The sequence below is a fragment of the Phlebotomus papatasi genome, unplaced genomic scaffold (genome assembly GCF_024763615.1).
Source record: "Phlebotomus papatasi isolate M1 unplaced genomic scaffold, Ppap_2.1 HiC_scaffold_35, whole genome shotgun sequence".
NCBI lineage: Eukaryota > Metazoa > Arthropoda > Insecta > Diptera > Psychodidae > Phlebotomus > Phlebotomus papatasi.
In genome coordinates this window covers 62,395-80,574 of record NW_026604567.1, presented here as the reverse complement: position 1 = coordinate 80,574, position 18,180 = coordinate 62,395, and positions in this window count along the sequence as shown.

Here is an 18,180-nt window from a genome sequence, read left to right as displayed (position 1 = left end):
TGGAATCATTCCATTTTCTGGTCGAACTATTGCTCCAGCCACAAATACACCGTTACTTAATTCATTTGCTAGGACAACACAATCACTCTTTGCATTCGTTCTAAAGTACTTAATTATTTCACATCTTGATGGAATTAGGACATTAATTGGTTTATTAGAATTCAGTGGTACCACTATTTTTGATTCTTTATGCCAAATTGATAATGTTAACTTTTCGAAATCAATTATAGCCGAATATCTTGCAAGAAAATCTGTACCGATAATTCCATCTGCTTCATTTATGAAATTTTCAATAACAACAAACGTTTGTTCTAACCATACATCATTCAGTCTAAATTTCATATCTACTGATCCACACGAAAAAACAGATCCACCTATTCCATTTATTTTAATTTTCTCATTTTTGGATACTTTCATTCCATTCTGAATACTACTTTTCTTGATCGCACTCACACTTGCTCCAGTGTCAATCAAAAAATAAAACGTTTTCCCATATGCAATTATTTGTACGAAATTCATGCCATTCATGTTGTAAATGTTACTCTTAGTAGCGAAATGTTTCAAAGTATTCTTGATCTGAATCAGCAATTGGATTTAAATATTGAACTGTAGCTTGAGCCTGGTCAGTATTTTGTTCACTGTTCTCAGCAAATTGAATTGACCTTTGGTTTGAATTACCTCTTTGTGAATTATTATTTCCGCGAGAAAATCTTCGGTTATTTTGAGAACTTCTGGAGTGTCCTCTTGAATTCCACCTGGAATTCCCGCGATGATTTCCATGTGAATTCCCGTGAGAATTCGAATTTGAATTTTGACCGTTTGCATTGCCTCGATTATTGTTTTGTCTACCTCTAAAAGAATTGTATTTTCCTCTTCGATTATTTTTTCCTCTATTGTTCGAGTAGAAAATTCTCTCTTCTTTTGGATTTGGATCTTCGATTTCAAGAGCTAAGGTTGTTGCTTCAGCTAAAGTTTTTGGTCTGGAAGCTTGAACTGTAGTTTTGAGATTGGAATTTAGACCTCTTTGAAACGCAATGAGTCCTATTTGATCATTAAGAGCTCTAATTGTCGCCGCATTCTCAGATCCTTGCGAAGAAATTTGAATTGTGTTAAGCTCTGCAACGAGTTTTTCTATGTGAGTCGCGAAATTTTCAATATTTCCCGATTGCTTCGCTCTACTAAGTTCCGATTGAATTTGAAGAGCGGTCTTTGTGACTTTAAAATTATCTGTTAGAAGCTTTATTAGATTACTTAGGGTTTTTGGTTCCTCAAACGATGATAGCTTGTTTCTAACTGCCTGTGTGAGTCTTGTACAATACACGAATTTCGTCAATTTTATCTGTTCAGCAGCTGATAGTCCTTCGCCAACCAACTTGACCAATTCAATAAAATTCAATAAATTCTCTGTATTTCCTGTGAATTCAGGAATGATTTTAATTGCGGTACTCAAATTAAATTCTGACATTTTTGTATTTCCTTGACTTGTGTCTAAAAATTGTACATTATCTTCTTCTTCAGATTCTGATTCAATTTTTTCTACTAACTCCTTTGGTTGATTTTCTAAAAGGGCTACTTTGGCTTCTAATAATTTTTTAGTTTGTTCAAAATCTGATTGTATTTTACTCAATAATTCTTTAATTGTTCGGCCTACGCTTTCAGACACTTTAGTTCCTTTTAATGAGTTTAAAATTTCTTGACATTCACTGTATAATTTTTTACTACTTTCTATTTTTTCGTCTAAAGATTTTCTTGATTGGACCCGATTTGGGCCATCTTTTTTCAAATTTGTAAGAATTCTTTCAATTTCAGCCAAAATTTGAGTTAAACGTTCCATTCGGTTACTTAAACTAGACTTAGCTGATTTTTCCACTGCTGGTCAGGTGTCGGTGTGTGATCTCGTGCACTGGAGATGTCATGAAGCCGGATTGAAGTTCTAGTCGCGATGTGAAGTTCGATGCACTAGAAGTCTGCAATTGTTGTATAAGTCGATGATCTGGGTTAGTTGTCTTGAAGCTCGACGGGAAGATGAAGACATTCTGTAGTATTAGTTGTTGCTGTACTGCTTTCGATGCGACGAGATGAATCTTTATAGAGTTACGCTTGGCTGTTGCTGACGCTTAGCTGCTTGTCTCTTCGAATATTTGTTCCATGCAACTTGCATTAATAAAGTTGCAGCCACTGCCACGGTGGTGATTAATACAACATCTTTCAAGGAGAAAGATTCGAGATGATTCTGTTGAGTTGTCTCGCTTGCTGCTGCAGAACTTCCTGATCCACTTTGCAGGATAGTGGATTTTCCTTCTTCGATGGGACAGCTACATTTACAGCCCATTTTGGGTTTCTTCAGCTCACTTTTTTTTTCACTTAACTTTTAACTTTCACTTTACTTTTATTTTTCACTTCAGGACTGGCATAGGATCGCCATGAGATGTCCTGCTACGCGCCAGTGAAAACACTTCGACTTTTCCTTAAGGGCGTTTATTCCTTACACCTTCACTTCTGATACAATACTGCCTCTTTACAATTATTGAACAGTCATTAAAAAGTGTATTCTGTGCTTAAGGTTGACGCTCGGGCTTTGGACATTGTCCGGCCTAAATCTAGAGCGTTACAATAATACAACAATAAGCAAATATAATATTAACCCTCTACTTCAGGTTTGCATATTACAGGTCTGTCATTTACAAAATAAAGGATCTAATATTTATTGACTTTTTTTTATTTAATGGTTTAGAGTTTCACACAGGCATTTGATAAATTCTTTGATTGCACTAACCCAGAAAGACTTTTAAGTGATCAAGGGGTCTGTCATTTACAAAATAAAGGATCTGATTTTTGTTGATTTTTTTTATTTAATGGTTTGGAGTTTCACACAGGCATTTGATAAATTCTTTGATTGCAATAACCCAGAAAGACTTTTCTAAGTGATCAAGGGGGCTGTGATTTATAAAATAAAGGATCTAATATTTATTGACTTTTTTTATTTAATGGTTTGGAGTTTCACACAGGCATTTGATAAATTCTTTGATTGCAATAACCCAGAAAGACTTTTCTAATTGATCAAGGGGTCTGTCACTTACAAAATAAACGATCTAATATTTATTGACTTTTTTATTTAATGGTTTGGAGTTTCACACAGGCATTTGATAAATTCTTTGATTGCAATAACCCAGAAAGACTTTTAGGTGATCAAGGGGTCTGTCATTTACAAAATAAAGGATCTGATTTTTATTGACTTTTTTTATTTAATGGTTTGGAGCTTCACACAGGTATTTGATAAATTCTTTGATTGCAATAACCCAGAAAGACTTTTGAGTGATCAAGGGGTCTGTCATTTACAAAATAAAGGATCTGATTTTTATTGATTTTTTTTATTTAATGGTTTGGAGTTTCACACAGGCATTTGATAAATTCTTTGATTGCAATAACCCAGGACTTTTCTAAGTGATCAAGGGGTCATTTACAAAATAAAGGATCTGAGGGTTTGGAGTTTCATTTGATAAATTCTTTGATTGCAATAACCCAGAAAGACTTTTCTAAGTGATCAAGGGGTCTGTCATTTACAAAATAAAGGATCTGATTTTTATTGATTTTTTTTTATTTAACGGTTTGGAGTTTCACACAGGCATTTGATAAATTCTTTGATTGCAATAACCCAGAAAGACTTTTCTAAGTGATCAAGGGGTCTGTCATTTACAAAATAAAGGATCTAATAATTATTGACTTTTTTTTATTTAATGGTTTGTAGTTTCACACAGGCATTTGATAAATTCTTTGATTGCAATAACCCAGAAAGACTTTTTTAAGTGATCAAGGGGTCTGTCATTTACAAAATAAAGGATCTGATTTTTATTGATTTTTTTTTATTTAATGGTTTGGAGTTTCACACAGGCATTTGATAAATTCTTTGATTGCAATAACCCAGAAAGACTTTTAAGTGATGAAGGGGTCTGTCATTTACAAAATAAAGGATCTGATTTTTATTGATTTTTTTATTTAACGGTTTGGAGTTTCACACAGGCATTTGATAAATTCTTTGATTGCAATAACCCAGAAAGACTTTTCTAAGTGATAAAGAGGTCTGTCATTTACAAAATAAAGGATCTGATTTTTATTGATTTTTTTTATTTAATGGTTTGGAGTTTCACACAGGCATTTGATAAATTCTTTGATTGCAATAACCCAGAAAGACTTTTAAGTGATCAATGGGTCTGTCATTTACAAAATAAAGGATCTGATTTTTATTGATTTTTTTTATTTAATGGTTTGGAGTTTCACACAGGCATTTGATAAATTCTTTGATTGCAATAACCCAGAAAGACTTTTCTAAGTGATCAAGGGGTCTGTCATTTACAAAATAAAGGATCTGATTTTTATTGATTTTTTTTATTTAACGGTTTGGAGTTTCACACAGGCATTTGATAAATTCTTTGATTGCAATAACCCAGAAAGACTTTTCTAAGTGATCAAGGGGTCTGTCATTTACAAAATAAAGGATCTAATATTTATTGACTTTTTTTTATTTAATGGTTTGTAGTTTCACACAGGCATTTGATAAATTCTTTGATTGCAATAACCCAGAAAGACTTTTTTAAGTGATCAAGGGGTCTGTCATTTACAAAATAAAGGATCTGATTTTTATTGATTTTTTTTTATTTAATGGTTTGGAGTTTCACACAGGCATTTGATAAATTCTTTGATTGCAATAACCCAGAAAGACTTTTAAGTGATGAAGGGGTCTGTCATTTACAAAATAAAGGATCTGATTTTTATTGATTTTTTTATTTAACGGTTTGGAGTTTCACACAGGCATTTGATAAATTCTTTGATTGCAATAACCCAGAAAGACTTTTCTAAGTGATAAAGAGGTCTGTCATTTACAAAATAAAGGATCTGATTTTTATTGATTTTTTTTATTTAATGGTTTGGAGTTTCACACAGGCATTTGATAAATTCTTTGATTGCAATAACCCAGAAAGACTTTTAAGTGATCAATGGGTCTGTCATTTACAAAATAAAGGATCTGATTTTTATTGATTTTTTTTTATTTAATGGTTTGGAGTTTCACACAGGCATTTGATAAATTCTTTGATTGCAATAACCCAGAAAGACTTTTAAGTGATCAAGGGGTCTGTCATTTACAAAATAAAGGATCTGATTTTTATTGATTTTTTTATTTAACGGTTTGGAGTTTCACACAGGCATTTGATAAATTCTTTGATTGCAATAACCCAGAAAGACTTTTAAGTGATCAAGGGGTCTGTCATTTACAAAATAAAGGATTTGATTTTTGTTGATTTTTTCATTTAATGGTTTGGAGTTTCACACAGGCATTTGATAAATTCTTTGATTGCAATAACCCAGAAAGACTTTTCTAAGTGATCAAGGGGGACGTGATTTATAAAATAAAGGATCTAATATTTATTGACTTTTTTTATTTAATGGTTTGGAGTTTCACACAGGCATTTGATAAATTCTTTGATTGCAATAACCCAGAAAGACTTTTAAGTGATCAAGGGGTCTGTCATTTACAAAATAAAGGATCTGATTTTTGTTCATTTTTTTTATTTAATGGTTTGGAGTTTCACGCAGGTATTTGATAAATTCTTTGATTGCAATAACCCAGAAAGACTTTTAAGTGATCAAGGGGTCTGTCATTTACAAAATAAAGGATCTGATTTTTATTGATTTTTTTTATTTAATGGTTTGGAGTTTCACACAGGCATTTGATAAATTCTTTTATTGCAATAACCCAGAAACACTTTTCTAAGTGATAAAGAGGTCTGTCATTTACAAAATAAAGGATCTGATTTTTATTGATTTTTTTTTTTATTTAACGGTTTGGAGTTTCACACAGGCATTTGATAAATTCTTTGATTGCAATAACCCAGAAAGACTTTTAAGTGATCAAGGGGTCTGTCATTTACAAAATAAAGGATCTGATTTTTGTTGATTTTTTTTATTTAATGGTTTGGAGTTTCACACAGGCATTTGATAAATTCTTTGATTGCAATAACCCAGAAAGACTTTTCTATGTGATCAAGGGTGCTGTCATTTATAAAATAAAGGATCTAATATTTATTGACTTTTTTTATTTAATGGTTTGGAGTTTCACACAGGCATTTGATAAATTCTTTGATTGCAATAACCCAGAAAGACTTTTCTAAGTGATCAAGGGGTCTGTCATTTACAAAATAAAGATCTAATATTTATTGACTTTTTTTTATTTAATGGTTTGGAGTTTCACACAGGCATTTGATAAATTCTTTGATTGCAATAACCCAGAAAGACTTTTAAGTGATCAAGGGGTCTGTCATTTACAAAATAAAGGATCTGATTTTTGTTCATTTTTTTTTATTTAATGGTTTGGAGTTTCACACAGGTATTTGATAAATTCTTTGATTGCAATAACCCAGAAAGACTTTTCTAAGTGATAAAGAGGTCTGTCATTTACAAAATAAAGGATCTGATTTTTATTGATTTTTTTTTATTTAACGGTTTGGAGTTTCACACAGGCATTTGATAAATTCTTTGATTGCAATAACCCAGAAAGACTTTTAAGTGATCAAGGGGTCTGTCATTTACAAAATAAAGGATCTGATTTTTGTTGATTTTTTTTATTTAATGGTTTGGAGTTTCACACAGGCATTTGATAAATTCTTTGATTGCAATAACCCAGAAAGACTTTTCAAAGTGATCAAGGGGTCTGTCATTTACAAAATAAAGGATCTGATTTTTATTGATTATTTTTTATTTAACGGTTTGGAGTTTCACACAGGCATTTGATAAATTCTTTGATTGCAATAACCCAGAAAGACTTTTAAGTGATCAAGGGGTCTGTCATTTACAAAATAAAGGATCTGATTTTTGTTCATTTTTTTATTTAATGGTTTGGAGTTTCACACAGGCATTTGATAAATTCTTTGATTGCAATAACCCAGAAAGACTTTTCTAAGAGATAAAGAGGTCTGTCATTTACAAAATAAAGGATCTGATTTTTATTGATTTTTTTTTTTATTTAACGGTTTGGAGTTTCACACAGGCATTTGATAAATTCTTTGATTGCAATAACCCAGAAAGACTTTTAAGTGATCAAGGGGTCTGTCATTTACAAAATAAGGGATCTGATTTTTGTTGATTTTTTTTATTTAATGGTTTGGAGTTTCACACAGGCATTTGATAAATTCTTTGATTGCAATAACCCAGAAAGACTTTTAAGTGATCAAGGGGTCTGTCATTTACAAAATAAAGGATCTGATTTTTGTTGATTTTTTTTATTTAATGGTTTGGTTTTTCACACAGGCATTTGATAAATTCTTTGATTGCAATAACCCAGAAAGACTTTTAAGTGATCAAGGGGTCTGTCATTTACAAAATAAAGGATCTGATTTTTATTGATTTTTTTTATTTAATGGTTTGGAGTTTCACACAGGCATTTGATAAATTCTTTGATTGCAATAACCCAGAAACACTTTTCTAAGTGATAAAGAGGTCTGTCATTTACAAAATAAAGGATCTGATTTTTATTGATTTTTTTTTTTATTTAACGGTTTGGAGTTTCACACAGGCATTTGATAAATTCTTTGATTGCAATAACCCAGAAAGACTTTTAAGTGATCAAGGGGTCTGTCATTTACAAAATAAAGGATCTGATTTTTGTTGATTTTTTTTATTTAATGGTTTGGAGTTTCACACAGGCATTTGATAAATTCTTTGATTGCAATAACCCAGAAAGACTTTTCTATGTGATCAAGGGTGCTGTCATTTATAAAATAAAGGATCTAATATTTATTGACTTTTTTTATTTAATGGTTTGGAGTTTCACACAGGCATTTGATAAATTCTTTGATTGCAATAACCCAGAAAGACTTTTCTAAGTGATCAAGGGGTCTGTCATTTACAAAATAAAGGATCTAATATTTATTGACTTTTTTTTATTTAATGGTTTGGAGTTTCACACAGGCATTTGATAAATTCTTTGATTGCAATAACCCAGAAAGACTTTTAAGTGATCAAGGGGTCTGTCATTTACAAAATAAAGGATCTGATTTTTGTTCATTTTTTTTTATTTAATGGTTTGGAGTTTCACACAGGTATTTGATAAATTCTTTGATTGCAATAACCCAGAAAGACTTTTCTAAGTGATAAAGAGGTCTGTCATTTACAAAATAAAGGATCTGATTTTTATTGATTTTTTTTTATTTAACGGTTTGGAGTTTCACACAGGCATTTGATAAATTCTTTGATTGCAATAACCCAGAAAGACTTTTAAGTGATCAAGGGGTCTGTCATTTACAAAATAAAGGATCTGATTTTTGTTGATTTTTTTTATTTAATGGTTTGGAGTTTCACACAGGCATTTGATAAATTCTTTGATTGCAATAACCCAGAAAGACTTTTCAAAGTGATCAAGGGGTCTGTCATTTACAAAATAAAGGATCTGATTTTTATTGATTATTTTTTATTTAACGGTTTGGAGTTTCACACAGGCATTTGATAAATTCTTTGATTGCAATAACCCAGAAAGACTTTTAAGTGATCAAGGGGTCTGTCATTTACAAAATAAAGGATCTGATTTTTGTTCATTTTTTTATTTAATGGTTTGGAGTTTCACACAGGTATTTGATAAATTCTTTGATTGCAATAACCCAGAAAGACTTTTCTAAGAGATAAAGAGGTCTGTCATTTACAAAATAAAGGATCTGATTTTTATTGATTTTTTTTTATTTAACGGTTTGGAGTTTCACACAGGCATTTGATAAATTCTTTGATTGCAATAACCCAGAAAGACTTTTAAGTGATCAAGGGGTCTGTCATTTACAAAATAAAGGATCTGATTTTTGTTGATTTTTTTTATTTAATGGTTTGGAGTTTCACACAGGCATTTGATAAATTCTTTGATTGCAATAACCCAGAAAGACTTTTAAGTGATCAAGGGGTCTGTCATTTACAAAATAAAGGATCTGATTTTTGTTGATTTTTTTTATTTAATGGTTTGGTTTTTCACACAGGCATTTGATAAATTCTTTGATTGCAATAACCCAGAAAGACTTTTCAAAGTGATCAAGGGGTCTGTCATTTACAAAATAAAGGATCTGATTTTTGTTCATTTTTTTTATTTAATGGTTTGGAGTTTCACACAGGTATTTGATAAATTCTTTGATTGCAATAACCCAGAAAGACTTTTCTAAGTGATAAAGAGGTCTGTCATTTACAAAATAAAGGATCTGATTTTTATTGATTTTTTTTTATTTAACGGTTTGGAGTTTCACACAGGCATTTGATAAATTCTTTGATTGCAATAACCCAGAAAGACTTTTCTAAGTGATCAAAGGGTCTGTCATTTACAAAATAAAGGATCTAATATTTATTGACTTTTTTTTATGTAATGGTTTAGAGTTTCACACAGGCATTTGATAAATTCTTTGATTGCACTAACCCAGAAAGACTTTTAAGTGATCAAGGGGTCTGTCATTTACAAAATAAAGGATCTGATTTTTGTTGATTTTTTTTATTTAATGGTTTGGAGTTTCACACAGGCATTTGATAAATTCTTTGATTGCAATAACCCAGAAAGACTTTTCTAAGTGATCAAGGGGTCTGTCATTTACAAAATAAAGGATCTGATTTTTATTGACTTTTTTTTTATTTAACGGTTTGGAGTTTCACACAGGCATTTGATAAATTCTTTGATTGCAATAACCCAGAAAGACTTTTCTAAGTGATCAAGGGGTCTGTCATTTACAAAATAAAGGATCTGATTTTTATTTATTTTTTTTTTATTTAATGGTTTGGAGTTTCACACAGGCATTTGATAAATTCTTTGATTGCACTAACCCAGAAAGACTTTTCTAAGTGATCAAGGGGGCTGCCATTTATAAAATAAAGGATCTAATATTTATTGACTTTTTTATTTAACGGTTTGGAGTTTCACACAGGCATTTGATAAATTCTTTGATTGCAATAACCCAGAAAGACTTTTCTAAGTGATCAAGGGGTCTGTCATTTACAAAATAAAGGATCTGTTTTTTATTGATTTTTTTTTATTTAACGGTTTGGAGTTTCACACAGGCATTTGATAAATTCTTTGATTGCAATAACCCAGAAAGACTTTTCTAAGTGATCAAGGGGTCTGTCATTTACAAAATAAATGATCTAATATTTATTGACTTTTTTTTATGTAATGGTTTAGAGTTTCACACAGGTGTTTGATAAATTCTTTGATTGCAATAACCCAGAAAGACTTTTCTAAGTGATCAAGGGGTCTGTCATTTACAAAATAAAGGATCTGATTTTTATTGATTTTTTTTTATTTAATGGTTTGGAGTTTCACACAGGTATTTGATAAATTCTTTGATTGGAATAACCCAGAAAGACTTTTCTAAGTGATAAAGAGGTCTGTCATTTACAAAATAAAGGATCTGATTTTTATTGATTTTTTTTTTATTTAACGGTTTGGAGTTTCACACAGGCATTTGATAAATTCTTTGATTGCAATAACCCAGAAAGACTTTTAAGTGATCAAGGGGTCTGTCATTTACAAAATAAAGGATCTGATTTTTGTTGATTTTTTTCATTTAATGGTTTGGAGTTTCACACAGGCATTTGATAAATTCTTTGATTGCAATAACTCAGAAAGACTTTTAAGTGATCAAGGGGTCTGTCATTTACAAAATAAAGGATCTGATTTTTGTTGATTTTTTTTATTTAATGGTTTGGAGTTTCACACAGGCATTTGATAAATTCTTTGATTGCAATAACTCAGAAAGACTTTTCTAAGTGATCAAGGGGTCTGTCATTTACAAAATAAAGGATTTGATTTTTATTGATTTTTTTTTATTTAACGGTTTGGAGTTTCACACAGGCATTTGATAAATTCTTTGATTGCAATAACCCAGAAAGACTTTTCTAAGTGATCAAGGGGTCTGTCATTTACAAAATAAAGGATCTGATTTTTATTGATTTTTTTTTTTATTTAACGGTTTGGAGTTTCACACAGGCATTTGATAAATTCTTTGATTGCAATAACCCAGAAAGACTTTTAAGTGATCAAGGGGTCTGTCATTTACAAAATAAAGGATCTGATTTTTGTTGATTTTTTTTATTTAATGGTTTGGAGTTTCACACAGGCATTTGATAAATTCTTTGATTGCAATAACTCAGAAAGACTTTTCTAAGTGATCAAGGGGTCTGTCATTTACAAAATAAAGGATTTGATTTTTATTGATTTTTTTTTATTTAACGGTTTGGAGTTTCACACAGGCATTTGATAAATTCTTTGATTGCAATAACCCAGAAAGACTTTTCTAAGTGATCAAGGGGTCTGTCATTTACAAAATAAAGGATCTGATTTTTATTGACTTTTTTTTTATTTAACGGTTTGGAGTTTCACACAGGCATTTGATAAATTCTTTGATTGCAATAACCCAGAAAGACTTTTCTAAGTGATCAAGGGGTCTGTCATTTACAAAATAAAGGATCTGATTTTTATTTTTTTTTTTTTTATTTAATGGTTTGGAGTTTCACACAGGCATTTGATAAATTCTTTGATTGCACTAACCCAGAAAGACTTTTCTAAGTGATCAAGGGGGCTGCCATTTATAAAATAAAGGATCTAATATTTATTGACTTTTTTATTTAACGGTTTGGAGTTTCACACAGGCATTTGATAAATTCTTTGATTGCAATAACCCAGAAAGACTTTTCTAAGTGATCAAGGGGTCTGTCATTTACAAAATAAAGGATCTGATTTTTATTGATTTTTTTTTATTTAACGGTTTGGAGTTTCACACAGGCATTTGATAAATTCTTTGATTGCAATAACCCAGAAAGACTTTTCTAAGTGATCAAGGGGTTTGTCATTTACAAAATAAATGATCTAATATTTATTGACTTTTTTTTATGTAATGGTTTAGAGTTTCACACAGGTATTTGATAAATTCTTTGATTGCAATAACCCAGAAAGACTTTTCTAAGTGATCAAGGGGTCTGTCATTTACAAAATAAAGGATCTGATTTTTATTGATTTTTTTTTATTTAATGGTTTGGAGTTTCACACAGGTATTTGATAAATTCTTTGATTGGAATAACCCAGAAAGACTTTTCTAAGTGATAAAGAGGTCTGTCATTTACAAAATAAAGGATCTGATTTTTATTGATTTTTTTTTTATTTAACGGTTTGGAGTTTCACACAGGCATTTGATAAATTCTTTGATTGCAATAACCCAGAAAGACTTTTAAGTGATCAAGGGGTCTGTCATTTACAAAATAAAGGATCTGATTTTTGTTGATTTTTTTCATTTAATGGTTTGGAGTTTCACACAGGCATTTGATAAATTCTTTGATTGCAATAACTCAGAATAAATTCTTTGATTGCAATAACTCAGAAAGACTTTTCTAAGTGATCAAGGGGTCTGTCATTTACAAAATAAAGGATCTGATTTTTATTGATTTTTTTTTATTTAACGGTTTGGAGTTTCACACAGGCATTTGATAAATTCTTTGATTGCAATAACCCAGAAAGACTTTTCTAAGTGATCAAGGGGTCTGTCATTTACAAAATAAAGGATCTAATATTTATTGACTTTTTTTTATGTAATGGTTTAGAGTTTCACACAGGCATTTGATAAATTCTTTGATTGCACTAACCCAGAAAGACTTTTAAGTGATCAAGGAGTCTGTCATTTACAAAATAAAGGATCAGATTTTTGTTGATTTTTTTTATTTAATGGTTTGGAGTTTCACACAGGCATTTGATAAATTCTTTGATTGCAATAACTCAGAAAGACTTTTCTAAGTGATCAAGGGGTCTGTCATTTACAAAATAAAGGATCTGATTTTTATTGATTTTTTTTTATTTAACGGTTTGGAGTTTCACACAGGCATTTGATAAATTCTTTGATTGCAATAACCCAGAAAGACTTTTCTAAGTGATCAAGGGGTCTGTCATTTACAAAATAAAGGATCTAATATTTATTGACTTTTTTTTATGTAATGGTTTAGAGTTTCACACAGGCATTTGATAAATTCTTTGATTGCACTAACCCAGAAAGACTTTTAAGTGATCAAGGAGTCTGTCATTTACAAAATAAAGAATCTGATTTTTGTTGATTTTTTTTATTTAATGGTTTGGAGTTTCACACAGGCATTTGATAAATTCTTTGATTGCAATAACCCAGAAAGACTTTTCTAAGTGATCAAGGGGTCTGTCATTTACAAAATAAAGGATCTGATTTTTATTGATTTTTTTTTATTTAACGGTTTGGAGTTTCACACAGGCATTTGATAAATTCTTTGATTGCAATAACCCAGAAAGACTTTTCTAAGTGATCAAGGGGTCTGTCATTTACAAAATAAAGGATGTGATTTTTATTTATTTTTTTTTATTTAATGGTTTGGAGTTTCACACAGGCATTTGATAAATTCTTTGATTGCAATAACCCAGAAAGACTTTTCTAAGGGATCAAGGGGTCTGTCATTTACAAAATAAAGGATCTGATTTTTATTGATTTTTTTTTATTTAACGGTTTGGAGTTTCACACAGGTATTTGATAAATTCTTTGATTGCAATAACCCAGAAAGACTTTTAAGTGATCAAGGGGTCTGCCATTTACACAATAAAGGATCTGATTTTTATTGATTTTTTTTTTATTTAACGGTTTGGAGTTTCACACAGGCATTTGATAAATTCTTTGATTGCAATAACCCAGAAAGACTTTTAAGTGATCAAGGGGTCTGCCATTTACAAAATAAAGGATCTGATTTTTGTTGATTTTTTTTATTTAATGGTTTGGAGTTTCACACGGGCATTTGATAAATTCTTTGATTGCAATAACCCAGAAAGACTTTTCTAAGTGATCAAGGGGTCTGTCATTTACAAAATAAAGGATCTGATTTTTATTGATTTTTTTTTATTTAACGGTTTGGAGTTTCACACAGGCATTTGATAAATTCTTTGATTGCAATAACCCAGAAAGACTTTTCTAAGTGATCAAGGGGTCTGTCATTTACAAAATAAAGGATCTAATATTTATTGACTTTTTTTATTTAATGGTTTGGAGTTTCACACAGGCATTTGATAAATTCTTTGATTGCAATAACCCAGAAAGACTTTTAAGTGATCAAGGGGTCTGTCATTTACAAAATAAAGGATCAAATATTTATTGACTTTTTTATTTAATGGTTTGGAGTTTCACACAGGCATTTGATAAATTCTTTGATTGCAATAACCCAGAAAGACTTTTAAGTGATCAAGGGGTCTGTCATTTACAAAATAAAGGATCTGATTTTTATTGATTTTTTTTTATTTAACGGTTTGGAGTTTCACACAGGCATTTGATAAATTCTTTGATTGCAATAACCCAGAAAGACTTTTCTAAGTGATCAAGGGGTCTGTCATTTACAAAATAAAGGATCTAATATTTATTGACTTTTTTTATTTAATGGTTTGGAGTTTCACACAGGCATTTGATAAATTCTTTGATTGCAATAACCCAGAAAGACTTTTAAGTGATCAAGGGGTCTGTCATTTACAAAATAAAGGATCAAATATTTATTGACTTTTTTTATTTAATGGTTTGGAGTTTCACACAGGCATTTGATAAATTCTTTGATTGCAATAACCCAGAAAGACTTTTCCAAGTGATCAAGGGGTCTGTCATTTACAAAATAAAGGATCTGATTTTTATTGATTTTTTTTTATTTAACGGTTTGGAGTTTCACACAGGCATTTGATAAATTCTTTGATTGCAATAACCCAGAAAGACTTTTCTAAGTGATCAAGGGGTCTGTCATTTACAAAATAAATGATCTGATTTTTATTGATTTTTTTTTATTTAACGGTTTGGAGTTTCACACAGGTATTTGATAAATTCTTTGATTGCAATAACCCAGAAAGACTTTTCTAAGTGATAAAGAGGTCTGTCATTTACAAAATAAAGGATCTGATTTTTATTGATTTTTTTTTATTTAACGGTTTGGAGTTTCACACAGGCATTTGATAAATTCTTTGATTGCAATAACCCAGAAAGACTTTTAAGTGATCAAGGGGTCTGCCATTTACAAAATAAAGGATCTGATTTTTGTTGATTTTTTTTTATTTAATGGTTTGGAGTTTCACACAGGCATTTGATAAATTCTTTGATTGCAATAACCCAGAAAGACTTTTCTAAGTGATCAAGGGGTCTGTCATTTACAAAATAAAGGATCTGATTTTTATTGATTTTTTTTTATTTAACGGTTTGGAGTTTCACACAGGCATTTGATAAATTCTTTGATTGCAACAACCCAGAAAGACTTTTCTAAGTGATCAAGGGGTCTGTCATTTACAAAATAAAGGATCTAATATTTATTGACTTTTTTTATTTAATGGTTTGGAGTTTCACACAGGCATTTGATAAATTCTTTGATTGCAATAACCCAGAAAGACTTTTAAGTGATCAAGGGGTCTGTCATTTACAAAATAAAGGATCAAATATTTATTGACTTTTTTTATTTAATGGTTTGGAGTTTCACACAGGCATTTGATAAATTCTTTGATTGCAATAACCCAGAAAGACTTTTAAGTGATCAAGGGGTCTGTCATTTACAAAATAAAGGATCTGATTTTTATTGATTTTTTTTTATTTAACGGTTTGGAGTTTCACACAGGCATTTGATAAATTCTTTGATTGCAATAACCCAGAAAGACTTTTCTAAGTGATCAAGGGGTCTGTCATTTACAAAATAAAGGATCTGATTTTTATTGATTTTTTTTTATTTAACGGTTTGGAGTTTCACACAGGTATTTGATAAATTCTTTGATTGCAATAACCCAGAAAGACTTTTAAGTGATCAAGGGGTCTGCCATTTACAAAATAAAGGATCTGATTTTTATTGATTTTTTTTTTATTTAACGGTTTGGAGTTTCACACAGGCATTTGATAAATTCTTTGATTGCAATAACCCAGAAAGACTTTTAAGTGATCAAGGGGTCTGCCATTTACAAAATAAAGGATCTGATTTTTGTTGATTTTTTTTATTTAATGGTTTGGAGTTTCACACAGGCATTTGATAAATTCTTTGATTGCAATAACCCAGAAAGACTTTTCTAAGTGATCAAGGGGTCTGTCATTTACAAAATAAAGGATCTGATTTTTATTGATTTTTTTTTATTTAACGGTTTGGAGTTTCACACAGGCATTTGATAAATTCTTTGATTGCAATAACCCAGAAAGACTTTTCTAAGTGATCAAGGGGTCTGTCATTTACAAAATAAAGGATCTGATTTTTATTGATTTTTTTTTATTTAACGGTTTGGAGTTTCACACAGGCATTTGATAAATTCTTTGATTGCAACAACCCAGAAAGACTTTTCTAAGTGATCAAGGGGTCTGTCATTTACAAAATAAAGGATCTAATATTTATTGACTTTTTTTATTTAATGGTTTGGAGTTTCACACAGGCATTTGATAAATTCTTTGATTGCAATAACCCAGAAAGACTTTTAAGTGATCAAGGGGTCTGTCATTTACAAAATAAAGGATCAAATATTTATTGACTTTTTTTATTTAATGGTTTGGAGTTTCACAGGCATTTGATAAATTCTTTGATTGCAATAACCCAGAAAGACTTTTAAGTGATCAAGGGGTCTGTCATTTACAAAATAAAGGATCTGATTTTTATTGATTTTTTTTTATTTAACGGTTTGGAGTTTCACACAGGCATTTGATAAATTCTTTGATTGCAATAACCCAGAAAGACTTTTCTAAGTGATCAAGGGGTCTGTCATTTACAAAATAAAGGATCTGATTTTTATTTATTTTTTTTTTTTATTTAACGCTTTGGAGTTTCACACAGGCATTTGATAAATTCTTTGATTGCAATAACCCAGAAAGACTTTTCTAAGTGATCACCTGATTTTTATTGATTTTTTTTTATTTAACGGTTTGGAGTTTCACACAGGTATTTGATAAATTCTTTGATTGCAATAACCCAGAAAGACTTTTCTAAGTGATCAAGGGGTCTGTCATTTACAAAATAAAGGATCTGATTTTTATTGATTTTTTTTTATTTAACGGTTTGGAGTTTCACACAGGTATTTGATAAATTCTTTGATTGCAATAACCCAGAAAGACTTTTAAGTGATCAAGGGGTCTGCCATTTACAAAATAAAGGATCTGATTTTTATTGATTTTTTTTTTATTTAACGGTTTGGAGTTTCACACAGGCATTTGATAAATTCTTTGATTGCAATAACCCAGAAAGACTTTTAAGTGATCAAGGGGTCTGCCATTTACAAAATAAAGGATCTGATTTTTGTTGATTTTTTTTATTTAATGGTTTGGAGTTTCACACAGGCATTTGATAAATTCTTTGATTGCAATAACCCAGAAAGACTTTTCTAAGTGATCAAGGGGTCTGTCATTTACAAAATAAAGGATCTGATTTTTATTGATTTTTTTTTATTTAACGGTTTGGAGTTTCACACAGGCATTTGATAAATTCTTTGATTGCAATAACCCAGAAAGACTTTTCTAAGTGATCAAGGGGTCTGTCATTTACAAAATAAAGGATCTAATATTTATTGACTTTTTTTATTTAATGGTTTGGAGTTTCACACAGGCATTTGATAAATTCTTTGATTGCAATAACCCAGAAAGACTTTTAAGTGATCAAGGGGTCTGTCATTTACAAAATAAAGGATCAAATATTTATTGACTTTTTTTATTTAATGGTTTGGAGTTTCACACAGGCATTTGATAAATTCTTTGATTGCAATAACCCAGAAAGACTTTTAAGTGATCAAGGGGTCTGTCATTTACAAAATAAAGGATCTGATTTTTATTGATTTTTTTTTATTTAACGGTTTGGAGTTTCACACAGGCATTTGATAAATTCTTTGATTGCAATAACCCAGAAAGACTTTTCTAAGTGATCAAGGGGTCTGTCATTTACAAAATAAAGGATCTAATATTTATTAACTTTTTTTATTTAATGGTTTGGAGTTTCACACAGGCATTTGATAAATTCTTTGATTGCAATAACCCAGAAAGACTTTTAAGTGATCAAGGGGTCTGTCATTTACAAAATAAAGGATCAAATTTTATTGAATTTAATGGTTTGGAGTTTCACACAGGCATTTGATAAATTCTTTGATTGCAATAACCCAGAAAGACTTTTCAAGTGATCAAGGGGTCTGTC